This window comes from Hesperophylax consimilis, chromosome 25 (assembly GCF_061612785.1).
Source record: "Hesperophylax consimilis isolate HC1 chromosome 25, BYU_Hcon_1.0, whole genome shotgun sequence".
Classification (NCBI taxonomy): domain Eukaryota; kingdom Metazoa; phylum Arthropoda; class Insecta; order Trichoptera; family Limnephilidae; genus Hesperophylax; species Hesperophylax consimilis.
In genome coordinates this window covers 8,636,748-8,655,932 of record NC_142860.1, presented here as the reverse complement: position 1 = coordinate 8,655,932, position 19,185 = coordinate 8,636,748, and the positions used below count along the sequence as shown (strand labels likewise).

Below are 19,185 nucleotides of genomic sequence, written 5' to 3'. Positions count from 1 at the left end.
GCATATTAAGAAACCCCCCATCTGTCAGTAAAACAGAGTATGAAAATTGAAAAAGAATGACGTACTTCGAATTCTGTCAATCCATAATCCAATATGGTATAATAGGATGGAGGGCGACTATTAAACTCACAGACAACATCTTTAGCTTGCGCAAAAACTAATAAGTAAATTAATATTAAAGAAATCATTTTTATATTCATCTGAACTCATATTCAAAAAATACAAAGTCAGAAAATTAAATACTCTATTCCTGTATCACTCAACCTTACAAGTTTACAAAGAGGATATCCTAAACAAAACCGTACCTTCCAAAAACACAGCAAATCTCAGGCAAAAACACATGTTACCAATTCCGATTTGTAAAAAAACTTTGTGTCAACAAAACTACAAATACTTAGGAAAAAATTTATTCAAAAAAATTGCCAGAAAATATAATATCACTTAATGATAAATTCAAAGAATTCAAAACACAATTAAAAAATATACTGAAAACCTTAACTAAAATAAAAAAATAAATCTAAAAACTAAACAAATAATATCCCATACACACACGCAATTGCTTATTATGGGAGAACATAAAAAATAATTAATAATAATAAAAAATTTATAAATTAGTAAATTAACTAACTAGCCAGTTAGACTCGAGAATAATTATACACTAACCGGGAACTGTAATTAGTTTAAAAAATGTAAATCTGACATGAATAATTATGAGATATTATTTTTGAAACCATCGATGTTCAATTTGAAACCTTCAGTTGAATATATCGAAAGACCGAACCTTACCCCCATGTCATGCTGTGTTGAAGCAATACGCCTATTCTGCCATGTGGTATACTTATTAGATCGTGGTGCCACCCATGGCAGTGGTTGCTTGTCACAAAAAACTTATATAATTCTAGAAGGTATGGACCAAACTATGCATAATTATATACTCTCTTACTGCAAGGGAATATGCGGATGGAAAGCCACCGAAGTATTTGAAATATTTGAAGAATCAAATATTTATAAATTTACATCCCTCTTGAAGTTCTTACATCAAGGATTATGTAATATAGTTTTATTGAACGAATCTATTCATTCGTGTTTTCAAGAGCCCTGAGTATCCCGGCTCAGTGCACATCCAAACATAGTTTAAAAAACATATTAGAAAAGGGAACGTACATTAAGAGATATACGCAGCTCTTGGGAGAGTTATTTTATTTTTGTTAATTTGCACCAATAGCCGCAAAGAAATAAAAAGAGGAAGAAGACTGATCTGTTTTACCTTTAATGCCAACATCCGGCTAGTTTAATGGTATTTATTTATTTATTATTACATGCACTAATTGGCTTTTACACACTACAAAGTTTAATAGTAGAGTATCACAGTTATTATAAATTCTACAAAATTAAAACAATAAAGGAAACATAATACAACGAAAAAAGAAAAAAAATTAAATGTTACAACAAAAGCATATAGTAAAATAAGATACATTAGTAAAAATGATAAGAAGTCTCACATAAATAGAAATTCAAAATAAAAATAAAAATATATATATTGCGGAAATTATAGATGTCTATTTGTGTCTCGATATATAAAAGAATTGAAATAAACAATATTTATATTGATTATTTTTAAGATGAAATATATCTCTCAGATCAGAGTATTTATTTCCGAGACTGTGATGTCTTGGAATTGGGGAATTTTGATAAGACAGCGTCCTGGTGTTGTAAAAATAAAAGGGTAGTAAATTTCGGCAAGATCTTTTGGGTATGTGGATGCTGATTAATTGGAGTAACTTAGGACAGTCAATTTTGTAATGAAGTATTTTATGTAGTACTATTAAATCTGTGTTTATTCTTCTTTCTGAAAGTTTTAATAGGGAATATTTATCTAGTAAGTAGTTATAATCAATGTTTTCTACAGGAATATGCAATTTATAGTTTATATACTTCAGGAGCTTATGTTGAATCTTTTCAATGTTATCAGAATGAATATTGTAAAAGGGGGACCATAACGTAGAGTTATACTCTAGTTGGCATCTAACAAGGGTTTTGTACAACATGATAAATGTGCCTAAATTATTGAAGTCTTTTGAAACTCTCAAAATAAATCCAAGAGTCTTAAGAGCCTTATTGATAATGTTATTAATATGATACACAAAAGTTAGTTTGCTATCGAACAATATACCTAGGTCAATAATTTCACTGATTGAGGATAGAAGGTATGTCTGATTGAGGATGAAAGTAATTTAAATTACCTCTTATATTCAACTAAACACAACAAAATATAAACAGGAAAAGTGAAAAATTTGAATTACATCATAAGGGCCGACAGACAAACATTTTACCAACCGATAATCGAGGGAATACGTACAAGATAATTATGCCATATTTCATGATTTCGAAACCTACGTGACATTTAACTATGATGAAGATATCTCCAATGATAGTCCTCCGATAGTAGAAGCAAGACGAACATACTAATTATTATTATTTGTAATAGACACATCACCGGAGATCCTCTTTTTTAAAGCGGCTTGAAAAATGATTTATTTAATTTATTGATAGGTAGATATTAATATTATTTATTCCCAGATGCTTTCAGGTAACAAGACGATATCTTGACGAAGTTGAAGCATAAATATAAAAGTCTTACTTTGACGAACAATACCTACTTACGAGGTACTTACTTTAAATCCGCTTGCAATTGAGTGAATATTTTTACGGACGATATTTTACAATTCCCTTGGCTCGACGTCTCCTCGGGGCTTAGCTGAGGATATCGCCGGCATCAATTAATTATATCTTAAGTCTCTTCCGATCGCGATCCGGGGATAAATGGAAAATAATTGGCCGCCATGATGATTTCCTGAGGGAATCCCCGCATTTTCATACCGACGTTATTTCTTTTTTCTACCGCTTGGCGGTGGGCGGACACAACGCGGTGGGATTATTTGAGTAGTCTATTAGTCGTTGAGTAAATACCTAACTATTAAATGAGTACCTATTATTAGATAATGAGGAACTGCAGTTCATTTTTTATTTAGTTTTAATCAATTAAGAATTTCTTACTTAAACACCTTCTTTTTAACGTAATTTGAAGGTTATACCCGTCAATATAATATATCATTGAACAAAAAATTAAAAAGATAACGGTCTTAACTAGAAATCGAACTCTGGATCTCTTGTCTTTCAGGGATAGGCTTTAAGCAACTTGACTTATATCATGTTTTTTTTATTTTCTTATTAAGCCATAATATTTTTCACTGGAGTGTCTTATTACAAATTCCTAGTCGACGGTAAAACATAAATATACAGAAAGAGCTTCCAACCACACTTATCTGTGAGGTTGGAAGAGCATTATGATATTTTGAGTAGATACTTCATAAAAATAATGATCGTCTGTCTCCATAATTTAAACGACGAAAAGCTGTTTTTAAAAGCCACACAAAGCTAAGAGACAAATAATAATGATGGGGTATTTAAAAAAATTACGAACGCCGTTAAAAATGTGTGGAAGATTTAAATTTTATTTTTCTGATTATGATTATAGTACTAATGTGTAATTTTAATACTTTCATTCACAATTATTAATTTAAAAACAACGTCTGAAGTCGCACATTATGAAACGGTTCCAATACAGGTGGGATACAATATCATTATGACACAGAAACCGCCTCTGCCTGGTATGACGTCTGTCACCAACGTCGCCCGGTGTGACGTCAGCGCCGCCGAACACACGAATAAAAACAAACATCGAAAGTAAAATCAAATCGGCAAATCGAGAGTGACACATGTAAAATCGTTATAACGAATATACTCGTCAACATAAACAAAAATTGACACCTTCGGGATCATATTTTTTTTCGTGAATAAAAAACTTTTAAAATACCCTATTGAATAATGAATAACTTTTTAACAACCAGCATTTAAGGCAAAAAAATATTTTTATTAATATTAAGGCTCCGTAGTAAGCGTTCAAAAAAAGAAGAAGATGGTTCGAAAGCGAAATATAATTTACGAATGCGAATTTAATTAAGCGAAAATTATGAATATATCTAATAAATCATTACTCATCCTATGTTACCTTTAAAGATGCAATATAAATTATTTCATACCTATCGTGTATTAAATAATAAAACTAAATGTCTTTTAAATAATTTTAGGAGCATGCTTTGCGATTTTTTTTATCGATGATATTTTACGTAATTACCATTTCGGCTTAACAAATGCATTTTATGTATCTAAAAAATCACATATATTTTTAAGGGAACTTAAAAAAAGTGTTTGAATCTTGTGAATTTGCCATTTTATTAAACATATCGTTTTACAACACTTTTTAATAGCTCTTGCCAAAAAGCGGAGAAACGCGGGAAACTAATAATAATAAAATTTTTAAAAAAATATGAAAAAAAATAATAGAGAAGGTAGGTATACATCTACAGGTAGAATATGTATTCTACAGTGAGAATACATAAAGAAAAGTAGAAAATAATATGATTTATGTATCTATAAAAATACATTTTAATATTTAAGACAATATTAGTGATTTCTAAACGAAAATCTGAAACAGAAAAATCAGAAAAGGAAACGGTCACATCTGGGACGCGAACCCAGGACCCTTGTCTTTCCGTGACAGTGCTCTACCAACTGAGCTAATGGGACCCTATTCCCCTCGGTCATTTTTAACTGTATCATACTTCGAATAAGAACTACTAACATTGTCTTCATTTTTTCACCGCACATTTTTATTCGCAACTATCTTTATGTATGATCGCAAGATTCAACCCGAACTAAATGCAATCCAGACAGCGTCTTTTTAGATGAACCTATCTTATTTATTTTTTATTTTTAATGTGCGACATCTGTTGACTTTTCTGCAAGTCTAGAATGAATATTTATTTTTCGGAATGACTTTATTGAGTAAAACCTCAAATTGAAATATTTTAATATTGAAGACAATATTAGTGATTTCTAAACGAGAATCTGAAACAGAAAAAACAGAAAAGGAAACGGTCACATCTGGGACACGAACCCAGGACCCTTGTCTTTCCGTGACAGTGCTCTACCAGCTGATGTCCCAGATGTGACCGTTTCCTTTTCTAATTTTTCTGTTTCAGATTTTCGTTTAGAAATCACTAATATTGTCTTCAATATTAAAATATTTCAATTTGAGGTTTTACTCCATAAAAGTCATTCCGAAAAATAAATATAAAAATACAATTTTTGTATCGAATATCCTAGATATTTATAATCTATTAAATAATAAATATGTTTATTTATTATATACATATAATCAGTGTTGTCACATATAATCAGTGTTGTCACATATAATCAACAGTGTTGGTTTAAAACTCGACTTGTTAGGTTCCTGACAAATCAAACATCCCACTAAGCCTGCTACTTGACGTCTCGTACATACTTGATGTAGTGCAAGTTCCCGACAGATGGGTGGGTCGGGCAGCTGTGAACAGAGGCGAGTGGGAACTACTCTCCCGGGAGAAGTATTTGAAAGAAAAGCGAGGATTGCCTATTATATTCTGCTTTAGACGGGTAATTAGAGTAAGCTTCCTGTTGACAAGGGACTTTTCCTTTGCGAAGTCAAACAATGAGCGGTGAATGCGGAGAGGAAAACGCGAGACGAAATTCCGTGGGACAGGACGGGGATATCAGTCTGTCATTTATAGATTGGCTGCCAAGAAGAAACCTAACGTTGAAACTTGGACACTCATTACCCATAATAAGTAGATTTTGAAAGAAAAAATCAAAGTTATCCTGCATTATTTTATGGCTATCAGTCATTTTTCTAAATTAAAATTTGAAACAAGCAACAGACATAGCGTAGCGAAGTTCTGTTTTAACTTGACCGCTTTGCATTTATTCTTTTTTATATTTGTTTTTAGGTTTTGTCATAAATGGTTTTGTAAGAGAGTTTTTTTCAAATGTGAAGTCGTCGTGTTTATTTGAAAGTATTGGCATTTTTAATTATTAGTTCCTACCTGCCATAAAAATTTTTGAAAAAAGGATTTTCATTTAGATAGTGACGTTTATTTGTTAAATAAAATTGCACAACAACTTATTTTAAATAATAAAAAATGTTACATAAAATATATGGTTTATTATTAAGAAGGTAGGTATTTAAGTACCATATTACAAATTTTATGATTTTCAAGGAAATTTCGGTTTTGATTTATTAAATAACAGAAAATTAGAAACACACTTTTTTGAATGCGAGGTCCAATGCTCACAGAGCTTCTAGATTAAACACAATAAACTAAATTGGATTACGTAAGTGGATTGTCTTTGACCTCGTTCAATTAAATAAAACTATTAATGATTATAGGTATTGACAGCCCTGAAATTCTAGCCAAATAAAATCATGATTCAGAAATACGAGAAAAAATTCTACCCTTTTCTGTGAAAATTTCGAAACAAATTTTCTGGCTCACACATTCCGTTAAATTGACTCAACTTTTTTTTATAAACGCGTTGGGAATGTTGCGAACATTCCCAACGCTTGGAGGAGACTCCACCACTTTCCCAAGGCGTCATAGGGAAACATATGATTTCCTCCTTCACCGAACTCGTCAACACTCTTTTTTTTGTTAAACGAAGCTATATAAGGCCTCAGCACGGGCAAGCCACCCAGTGAGGCCTACATTACTGGAAAACTTAAAATGTAAAAAATATCGTACCAAATAAAAAAAATATATATATATTTTTAAACGACCTTAGACCCTCCAATGTCCCTGCATACGGGGCTAGTAAATAGTATAGTAAGTATAATATTACAGACACTGTAATCTAAAAATAGAAGATTAATATACAATAGATAATGTAAAAGACAAAAAAGGAGATCTGAGATCAAATGGGAGCATTCAAGGTTATGAACTTGCATCATAGCGTACCCAATACATCTAAACCGCTTTCGTCGGGCAGTTCCAAAGATATTAGAAGAACGAGAAATGCTATGTTGGCCGCCGGACCGTAGGCGGAGTACTACCTAATTAGAGTACTTTGAATACTATCGGGACGTGTACGTACAGAAATCTGTTCTTTGTATTAGTGCGGATACCTTAGCGTAAGCGAAGGTGTGCAGTAGTATTGGTGAACAAAACCGGCGACACTGGGCAAAACAATTCAACACAGTATGAACTGCTCATAGCACATCTCGTTCTTCTAATATCTTTGGGCAGTCCCATTGAGAATGAACTCACCGGTTAACTACACCGCAAACGAGACTCGGTTTCCGCGCCCCTTAGCCGGCTTCTTGATTGGACGTAAACGAACTGTATTGGAAGAGAGAGGGAAGATGCCCGAAGGACCTGGGCATCAGGTCACCAGAGGCAGGGCGGAAGAGCACCAAGTCCACGTGTTGGTACCCCAGCTCGAGGCGTAGGCTGGTTGTGCGATAGCTTTTTTGGGGGATTCATCATCTGGGTTATTGCAGGGACGAGTCTATCCCACCCCCTAGTTGGGACGATGAAGGAAATGTTGAGGACATAAATAATTTGAAATTTTCACGACTTTATATACATAAATTTATTTTTAATGCCGCGTAACGCTACCTCATTCTTTAGCCAAAGTTTCGGACAGCTTTACAGAGTTACTGTTATTACAACTTATCATGTAGTTTTGATCTTACAAATATAAACAATTAAGAGATGTTCGAGAATATTATTTTTCAAATAGACGGTAGACACGATTGGATGATTTTTAAAAATTACTAAAATATTTAATAATATGATAATCATCCCTAATTACTAGGTTGTAAAACGACTATCCGTCAAAATACATAATAATTATGAAAAATTATTTTTATTTACTTGATGACAGTTATTTTTGTAATAAACGTATTTTCATAATTTTTACCCCACCTTATGGAGTTCTATATTTCTTGTCACTAAAATAATTCCCGTCACAAGCTACTTGATTAGTTGATTCGCTTAGTTAAAGGATTTTTTCGGAAACAAAAAAACCATTCAAAAACAATGTCATTTAAAAAAAATTGAAGGCTGTAAAAGGTTTATTATATAGTCCACTTTCAATAAATGATTATCCATCACCTTCTGAAGACCTTAAGACCAACAACTGAGAGTAATAAGTTAACACTGTTTTGCAGCAGGTTGTACGCAACCGTTGAACGATATTCCATCTGAAATAATTACAAAGTAAATGATATAAATTAACATAATGGCCGATATATTTCTACAGCAGACTGTAGCTGGAGGTGATTGTAACAGATATTAAATTTCGACGAATGCTGAAGCCGATTAACGCCGGAATTATTAATATAAAGCCCAGACAATGATTTACGTGTGTCACTAAATTTAATTTATACATTGTTACGTAAATTCCAATGAATTTACATTTGGCGTATTCGTGGAACATCACCCACTGATATTGTTCAGAATTTAATAACCATTACAATCCATTTTCTATTCCATAATATCGAACAAATTAATTGAACTATTTAAGTGGAGATAATTATTATTAATTTCCAAAAGATGAGTACATTTATTAAATTAACTCTAAATTTACAAATTCATAAGGGCCCTTGAGGTGATTTTTTCTTGAAAACCGCGCAATGGAAATGATCTAAATATTATTATTATTAATTTAATGCCTCTATCGGAAAATATGTGAAAAGGTAATAAAACATAAACATATACATACATAAATATTGGGTTGGACAAATGGTGACGTTGTAAAATTGGGAACACGGTTGCTCAAAATGCGGTAGATTCGTGTTCCACACTCGACAGCCACCAAAATGGTGACTTGTGTAATTTAGAACACGGTTGCTCGAACAGCGGTAGATTCGTGTTCCACACTCGACAGCCACCAAAATGGTGACTTTGTGTAATTTAGAACACGGTTGCTCGAACAGCGGTAGATTCGTGTTCCACACTCGACAGCCACCAAAATGGTGACTTTGTGTAATTGGGAACACGGTTGCTCGAACAGCGGTAGATTCGTGTTCCACACTCGACAGCCACCAAAAGCTTTTTTTCTTTTCAAATAGTTTTTTATTTAAGTTTTTCTATCTTATTGATATTGTTTAAATAATTGATATTACAAATATTATAGTTTCTAAATTTAATCATAAAATCACATTCACTTTTAGTAAACTTTTCATTAAAAAACATTGCCTTTAGTTAAAAAAAACACTGTTGTAATATTCTAACAATTTCATGAATGTGGTATTTTCAACAAACTACGAGTACCGATAAAATTGTTTGGAAGATTTAAAGTTTATTATCCTAATTCTGATCATTGTACTGATAATATGTAATTTTAATATTTTCATTCATAATTATTTGTTTAAAAATAGATTTAAAACTACAAATTACGAAACGGTTTCAACTGGCGACATGAAAAGGAAAACGGCAATTTCTGGGAAGACGGTTGTCGCCCCAGGAGACGTCAACGCCGCCGAATTACAAATAAAATAAATTAAAAATACCGTCTTATCATAACTTTTCTGAGAATAAAAGAAGTGACAATATTCTATTAATGTTTTCAATGGTGTTGGTAGCACATACGCTCCTCAGTGGGCACATTTGCAATCCCGATGTTCTGGAACGTATTACCCTTTATGTCTTGATGACTTAACCAGAGCTAGGCTCAAGAAGCTATTTTTTCCAAGAAGCAGGACCCACCTACCAATGAAATTGCCTTTGGGGAGAATGACTTCACTCATAAACAACGTTTTTTCTGAGGTAGAAGATCTCAAATTTAATTTTAATTTAAAAACAAGGCTGCGTCTCAATTTGTATAATAAATAAAGCATATCACAAAAGTATATTCTGTGCATACATGCCGAATTTTACAGTTGTCACTACTCGACGATGTGCTAAATACGGTACGGTAACACAGAAATCTGCAATACCGTTGAACGTCTACAAAAATATATCCACTGTCGTCTGCACACCCGTATGCGGGTTCATGCAGCGAAACATCGCGCAGCATTGTCCTAATTTTTGCTACACCCGGTTTATATCGAATCCTTAAGTATTTAAAAAAATACTGCGGTCTTAAAAATTGCCCCACGTTGGGCGCCATAATAGTTGTATTTTATCAAATACTATATCTTATTTTTTATGTAAGGTAAAAGCGAGGCTTGTAAGGGAAGGCATAACTGAATACATCTAGTGAAAATCATTACTTACGTACCTTAGGTACTTTATGTAAAATGTTAACTCTGTAAAGTAAAATCAAACGAAGTATGACCAACATGCTTGAAAAGTTAACCAGTGGAAAGTATTCCGGTTATGAGGGGAACATATTCTCATTATCGGAGGAAAATTGCTCTACCACTCAATCTGGCAGCATTGTCTACCGACGCCAGCTTACGCGAGTCACCGCCAGATGGCAGATTAATTCTCACTTGCAAATGGCGGTGCCCACTTAGCGGGGACGCGAACCGGGCGAGGAAATTGATTATTAGTTTACGAGTTTTCCACGCGGCGCCACCATTTATTTATAGTCAAGTTTGTGTAATGCAATTAGGCGGAGTGGAGACGGATGGCGGGCGGAGTTACTAGAATAAAATGCTCTTGTACAATAATAAATATAACAGACTTCGTGTGCACGCTGACAAGTCACACGTCACACGCTGTCTAGGGGCATAGTTGGTTTATTTTTTAAACTATTTTTATGAAATGTCACTGTATCAGCGGAAGTAGGCGGAGTTGTTAGTGAGGGTATTCATGAAAGGCAAGTAGGTATACTAGGAGTCACTTAACCTAAATATGGCAAACAATAAATAGTCATGTATAGTGGTATAATTCTTTTAATTTAATTAGATATTACGATTTTTTTTAAAGAAAGACAAACATTCCCGGGTTACGAATAACCTGACAATATTTGAAAATGTTCTACTACCACAACAGTAAGCTGAAAATTATAAGTTACATATTAGGACAAATAATGTATACATGGATATTGGATATATGCCCAGTGGTTATGTAATAATATGACAAGTACGTCAAGAATAGGCTGCGATACGGGAGTGAATATATGGCCTAGTCAACATTAGTTTCTCACTAGGCAGTACCTATTCTAAGAAACAAATCATGACATACATTTTTGTTGTTTGGTACCCAATACCAAATTGCGTACCAAAACGTAAAATTAAAAAAAAGTTTTATCATTTTTTTGTATACGCAATATATACTAAAGGCGAATAGAAGAAAAAAAATAAAACGTGACGGTGTGTATTAGAAGCTTTAATAAGTTTTAGAGCGCAGAACAATACTTGACTGTTTTCGGAAGTTGTGAAGTTTTCCAAACTGAAGCGACTGCCAAAAAGTTTGGCGATAGATTTTCATGAACGACCGACAAAATCTCCATTGAAATAGCGCCAAGAAAGTATAATTAATTCTCGTTAAATAATTTATTCAGGTAATAAGGCCATTAATAATGGAAGGCGTCTGACGATATCACAGTCACTAATAATGAATGATCTAATAATGTCGAAGAATATTTTGATGTCCAATTTAATTAGTACGTCACTTAAAAGTATTTAAATAAACGTAAGCAAATAATATACCTATAGTGATTAAATTTTTAACTAACTTTGACGCAGATACTTTATTATATTTATCAACTTTTTTACCAACTTTATTTAATTATTCGTTGATTAAATTTATTAAAAGAATAATTAAAGTTGACAAAATCAATAAATTGATTATATTATTAATTTATTTATCAAATTTCATGCGATTTGACTCTCTTTTTTTATTTACGTGCATATACTTTAATTTCATACTACATCGAAGTCAGATCTAGCATGTTCATTGTATTGGTGATATAAATGAAAGCATTCTGCTTGCAGGACCTTGAGTATTTCCAGAAGGATAACCCCATGTAGCATAAGGTTCAAAAATGAAAGAAATGAAAGAAAATAAATAACATTTAATTCTCTTTCATACTACATAGAAAATAGTTGCCTAGCTCTATAGACCTTCCCACGCCCAAGTACACAGGAAGGACCATGAAATATTTCATACAAATCACGTACTGCCAGCAGGACTCGTTTTGCACAAAAATACTTGTCCTACCGGAAGAGCTTCCAGCAGAAACAGATGTACACATCTTTATTAAAATTATAAATAAAATAAAGTTTGAATGGTTGGCTAGCTACTATGCTAAACTTACTTTAGTATATCTAAGTTAAATAAATATAGTATTATAAATTACATAACTTCACCTACTTCCGCTGATACAGTAACATTTCATAAAAAGAGTTTAAAAAATAAACCAACGATCTTCTATACATCTGGGCGTGAGATAGATTAGTATCGCTCTGCTGAAAAGCAAGCATTCGGAATCGAAGTACTACTTGAAATAACATTAGCAATGTTTTATGACAACATTTTAAGAGCTAGATACTACCCAACCTTTCTTCTTGACCCACTTCATTTATCCTCACAGCCTTCCCAAACAGGCATGAAATAGTTTCACTTGCCTCGAAAAATTGCAGATCGCTTATTTTTGATACATCCTGGAATATGGCAAATATTAGGATTAAACTCGTCAAAAGGATTAGGAAATGTATTTATATATTTATAAGACTTAGAAATATTCTTAGACTAGAAAACCTAAAAAGAGTGTACTATGCGATTTTTCAATCTATTTTACAATATGGTATTATTGGTTGGAGAGGAACATATAATAAAATTTTGAACCCACTTAAAGTAGTTCAAAGATTGGTAATCAAAGTAATTATGAAAAAACCGTAAAAATTTTCTACCGAAATTCTTTTTACAATTTTCAAAGTACCTACAGTAGACAAAATGTATCAAAAATATTCAATACTTCAAATTTATAAAGAAATACAGTCAAATACTCATAACTTGCAATTCAATACATCAGCAAGATACCAGAAAACTATTAAAATCCCAAAATTTAATACTAAGCTCATTCAAAATACCCATCTTTATCTAGGCATAATTTATTTTAATAACCTTCCATTAAATTTAAAAAATATCGAAAATATTCAGGAATTTCACCTTAAATTAAAAAATTACCTTAAACTATTATAAGTCCAAAATACGTTCACTACTTACATCTAGAAGTAATATTGTTTAAATCTTGTGTTGTTTCTTAATAATTTATTTACCTTAATACTAACATGTACATAATTGAACTAGAATTCCCTCACCAAACACAAGAGCATTGTCTCTTTATGGTGAGGAAAGGCTACATTAATTTCTATGGTTTTTATCTTGTTTACATCCTGTATACTTATCTATGTAAAAAAAATTTTTTTTTCAAATATTAAATAAAAAAAAAATAAAAAAATGGCAAAAAACCTGAAAAATTGCGATAAGGCTATTGAAATCTTGAAATGGATAAAAACACTTTACGAAAAAATGAAAACAAAGGCAATAAGCTGCGTTAATCACAAAACCACAGCACACATTTCCATTAAAAAATTCTTTCAGCCTATTAGAAATTAAAACTTCCAGGAATATTGAAAGCACCATATATTTTTATATGAAACGTTTGCCTTATTCAAAAGACTACATCCGTTAACTGTCCTCTATTTAAACTTGACTCCGATCAAATGAAAATATGAATGAAGAAGAACGAGAAAAGTGTATTGTGGGCGTGTGGGTTATTGATCATACATGAATTTCTGAGCCGATATTAAATTTCAATTGTGCCTTGAGACTAGCATCCGAAAGGTCTTATCTAAAATGGGAACGTCAAACTTCTAGGAATTAATTATTCAGTGCCCTTCGTTCAAGTTTCGGTAAACATTTTTTACTCAAAGGAAGAATAAAAAAATCTCAAAGTAAAGTTGCCACTTCGTGTACATCATTTGGCGCCCTGTCATTTGCTCTGGAGTTGCCAGCTATACATTATTTAAATACCCAATGAATCTTCTTGAACACTTTTTATTTTTATAAAAAAATTGCATCCCACTTCTGCTTTTTGTAATAAATTTTACAATATGGCCGCTTCAATTTTGTTTTGTTTTGTTGTGAAAGTTGTCGTGTTGTGAATAATTTATGTTTGCAAATATTATTAAAAGGCTAGTAAAGTAAGAGTGAGTAGAATTGGTAAAAAGCATCAATTTTAAACTAGGTAACATTTTTGGTAATTTATTAAATATAATAAATTCGGTTATCGGTGCATGCGTGCATGCGTGATTTAAGATTATATTCTTGCGTAATAATGCGTAAATTATTCAAGTTCAACGAGCTTTCTTTTTTAAAATTGTAACTGTTAGGTATAAATCATATCGGACGAGCGGTAATGTATGCACCATAATTATTTCGTAAATTAATTGTTTTTTCCTCTGTTTTAAATATGTATTTCTTTTGTTTAATTGTTTGACAGATTTTGTGCAAAAAATGACAGATTGACATCTAAAAATTTATTAACGGTAATTCTAGTCTTCGCTCATTTTTTTTTCAACATAAGAATATAATTATTTTATAAAGAAATTTCAACAATATTTGTTTTTGTCATGGCAATACTTTCTCCCTGACAAATCGTACAGTAATAATTATAACAACCTGTGATTTTGACAAGTTTGCACTAGTTTAAAATAAAACCAAAAGGTTTATTACAAATATGTGACTTGTAAATATATGCAACAATGCAGTTTGTACACATTATAAATTATTAGCTGTAGGCAGACTGATGCAAGCCAAATACTAAGTTTGGCGATCGCGCTTTCGGAGCATCTGGGCCGAAGACTTGGAATAAACTCCCTCCGGAACTGAGATCCATAAAAAGTTCAACAGGAATCAGGTCTAAACTAAAAACTTACCCTTTTAAGCTGTCATATCCTTAAATTAAATATACCATTCCTGAGAGAAAGTCCAGTTATATCCAATTATGTCCTAAATCCTAAATCTAAATTTCGACAATAGACAATAAGTTAATTAAGTGTTAATCTCAAGTGACCTACCAGGTAAGTATTGTACTGTATATTATCTCCATATATAGTTAGTAATAACATAGATCATTGTAGAAATGAATTATATATTTGTACAGCACCCTTTAGGTGATTTCGCACGAAAACGGCGCTATCCAAATATTACTAAAATAAATAATGTTAACAGTAAAAAGTTCTTAGAAGTACACAAGTTGTTATGTTTAGAATCGTTTAATTAAAATTTTACAGTTTTGTCTACAAATATTCTAATGTTATTTTTTATACTGAAAACAACAAATATTTAAAAAAACTTCACTCCTTTTCACCGCAGGGATAGGCAGAGCTAACAGACCGCCAAACCAATCAGTCTTGGCTCATGGCACACACTCCCTGCATCACTATATGAATTCATCGTCTACACGTTACTCAAATATTAATTTTAAAAAATCCTTGTGAAATGATTTTTTCCAAATCTCAGTATTATTAAAGTAACTTTAGGATTAATATTAAAAAAAGAAAGATAATAGCTGAAATAGCTTACAAACTGTTATTTTTACATGCACCACCAAACCATCAATCTAAAAGTAATTTAAATCATAGTCTAACGTGTAATATCATTATAACTACAACCACTCGGAACTCAATGTAAAAATACTATATCAATCACATAACTGAGACAAATAAACTAAGTAAGAATACAATAATTTAATATTCAACATGTTTATAATATTTACTCTCCAGTGAATTATACGTAATGTTAGCGTTAACCGTCGACTTAATGTCTTGAATTATGCAGTAAAACATAATAATATACCATGATGAAAAAAATCACATAAAAATAACACACACATAACACAGTAGAAATTGTTGCCATTGCTGTAAAATCGAGTAGGTATATTTAGATTGAAGTTGATGTCCGAGAATTCACGTAGAGGCACCTGTAAGGAGTCAATCTGACTCCGTTAGGGAGTCGCATTGAGTCACGGACTCCCTACTAGAGTCAATTTGACCCCGAACAGGAAGAGGCTGTACGCCCATCGCAGATCGCTGAAGTTCACCCCGTGAGGGCGGAGGGTAGTTGTGTGCGGCATATCCTTGTGCCGTGCAGTTGCATCCTTCATCCAGCCAAGGGGATGGAGTTTGCAATGTAACATCTTCCATCTAGGGTAGGTACCTACATTTGTCTTTCTAGACAATATATAACCATACATTTAAAAATACACCAGGTAGCATCATGTTATAAAACATATTTATATAAATTATATGTTATTATAATATGTAAAAAGAAAACTATTTACAAGTGTCTAATTTGGTAAAGTTATTGTTACAGTACCCAACCGCTCATTGTGAATAGGGTTAGTTAATTTAATACCGAAAATATAATTACGTTTTAACATAAAACTGTGGAGATTGAATATTTTTTAAGTTCTTACAATATCTATGTTTAGATTATAAAAAAAACAGAAGACCCAATATTTTATTTTCATAGAAATCAAACACATCGTGGTGTAAATTATAAATTTAATTGAACAAAATGGATTTGCTCTATACCACTGATAATGAATAATATTTGTTTTTTACAGATTGTCCTCATCGAAATAATATCATCTTAATTAATAGTGTACAATCATAGAATAAAGAACAACACTAGAAGTGCCTTCCATTCAAATTAGAATGGAAACTATTGTTAGCCCAATGGCCCAGCGTTCTGACTCACTTACACTCGCCTGACTTGGTAAATTTGAGCCTCGATTAGGCAAATATTAATAACATATAATACAATTCTTGCGATATTCTTTATTCTTTGTGTACAATAATGTAAAAGAAAGTCTTTGTAATTTTTTAAATGCATATGATTTGTTTCTTTATCCATAATATCAATTAAGTGTGACTTTATATTAATAATTTTATTTCTAAATAAATAAAATAATTTCAAAACAATTTATTCGTGAAGGTATGCAATAATTCCTTTTTACAGAGTTATATAATAGACAAAAAACAATACATGGAATACATTTTATAGAAAATAAGTATTCATATAATATAATATAATCTTTGACTAAAATTGATTCTGTATAAGGAAGGTAACCTCCTTAATTTTTTAAAATATTTCATTACATAATTTCCAGACAGGCAGCTCATTCCAAAATTCCAGCTCAGTTTGCCAATTTTACCATGAAAATTGAAGGAATATTTTCGATTAGAAATTTTTAGTTACAAAAAGGAGGATTCCGACATGCCTGAAAATAATTTTACCGAAATTGTTTGAGGAATATTTTATATCAGTCACCTGTAGCGCTATTTTTTATATATAATTTAACTATAAAATTCTGGAAAATCTAAGTCTTACGAACTTTTTGGAAAGTGACGAAAACATAAAATTCTCGGCATTACTTATGGTTAATCCAAAAATTGTAATCTATTTATATAAAGAAGAGTTTATCTACAATTCTATTCCGAGATTGATGAAATTTTGAACACTTTACTTTTTGTATTATTTTAATTGTGAAACCGCACAAGAGTCCCAACTGCTTCCAATCGTTTAGAGCCAGTGAGACTATGGAATGGCTAGGCATGTTGCGGGGCTGTAGGTAGTGGGAAGAGGAAGGATATTCAGATCTGATCACCAAACATGGCCAAATCCATTTCAAGCAACGTTTCAATTCTGAATGGCGATCTTGGTTGGAATGTGCCGCGAATATACTACGTGTTATTTTTAATGAGTAAATTGTGAAACACCACAAATTTATCAAAGAAAATTTACTATCGCACGCCGAGATTTGAACCAGTGACCTCCGGATTGCTAGTCGAAAACATTACTACCCCTCGATCCCGGAGGCCGTCGACTTAAATAAGAGAAATGTAACTGTCTATATGCTTATTCGAAAAACCACCTCATCTTCAATTTTGAAACTTCTTGATAAAATTTTGCACACATTATAGTAAAAATAAGAATAAAATTACTGTGTACATCTGAATCGAAAAACTTTGCGTAAAGCGGGCAACGCTAGCTAGATTTATAATAAAGGAATCTCTTTTTGTACAAATAGCGTTATATTAGGGTTTTAACGTTTTGCTTAGTTAGCTAGTCTTATCTCATCGTTATCTGTAATACCTAACCAGCGCGGCGTCGCACGGAACTTTTAACCCAACAAATTCCATTTCCGCAAACTCATTGAAAACCGATCATGAGTATAAATAATAATTTGGACGGAAAATCACGCCCGTCCACGGCCCGTTCAACCCGTTCAACCCCTTCAACCCCTTCAACCCGCTTAGTGCGCTCGTAGTTCGCCGGCTAATTTTTAATATCGCCAAAGAGATTGCCTACCAAATTGCCAGCTTAATTGGCAGACGAAAGTATTAGAAGGTGTTGAAATTCTATTATAAGCCATAAGGTTTTGAAAGTACACTCTGTATTGTGAAATTTCACCTCACGGTCGCTTTAGTTAAAAAAGCTAAACTAGAGCTCAGTTCTATTTTTCTTATTTAATAAAATAAAATCAATATATTCCCTGTAATCATGAGCCATTGTCTTTTACTATCTTATAGAATCACCTCCCGAAGTTAGTGCACTTTACGGCAATAATATGTGGCTTGAAGAAGAGGGCTCAATCACTTTACACTAGAATATTTACTGGATGATTAATGATCCGTAAAAGCTGTCATTAATAAGCATCCTGAAAATCTGTCAGAAGCTACCACAATTCACAACTTCGTGCTTATTTAGTCAATCAGTAGCAGTAATAGTACCAGCAGAGGTAATAAGATTAACAGTACGGAGCGAAGTGTGAGAGAGTTCCCAAGGGTGATAATATAACTTTCTAAAACGAGGTGTAACCTTATCACGCCGTTCTGAATAAGGTCCGTAGTAGTTTTAATGGGTTCCCGGCGTTAACAGGGTTAGAAGCGACATTTTACTCTCCGGTTAATGCAATTATTCTGTGCCAGAAGCCTGGAGACGTTTTCATTAGGAGTGGAGTGATGAACCGCCCTGTAGTTATGTTAATTATTGTTATTAGAACGGGATTATTTATAGCACAGCTGTGCCACTCCGTACTTTGTATCAATTTTCCCTGTGTGCCAGGAATAGATATACTATGGCGGATTAAGAATTTTATATAATTGCTGGAAACAGAAAAACATGTTTCGTAAAACTCTCCAAATGCATTTTTAAAACTATTACAGAAATTTTCCCTGCCTTTTTAAGGCTGGTTGAAGGTCGCCGTTTAAATACAATCGATACATTTACTTTTATAGTTGCACTCAGCGAAACAAGACTTCCCTTTCAGCTAATCCGGGCC

At 32.4% G+C, this 19,185-nt stretch overlaps 1 protein-coding gene across 3 annotated transcripts in view; it reads right to left on the bottom strand.

Moving 5' to 3' along the window:
* cpx (synaptic transmission protein complexin) overlaps positions 1-19,185 on the bottom strand; it is a 333,160-nt gene that overhangs the window by 4,498 nt on the left and 309,477 nt on the right. The gene's annotated exons all lie outside the window — the stretch shown is intronic.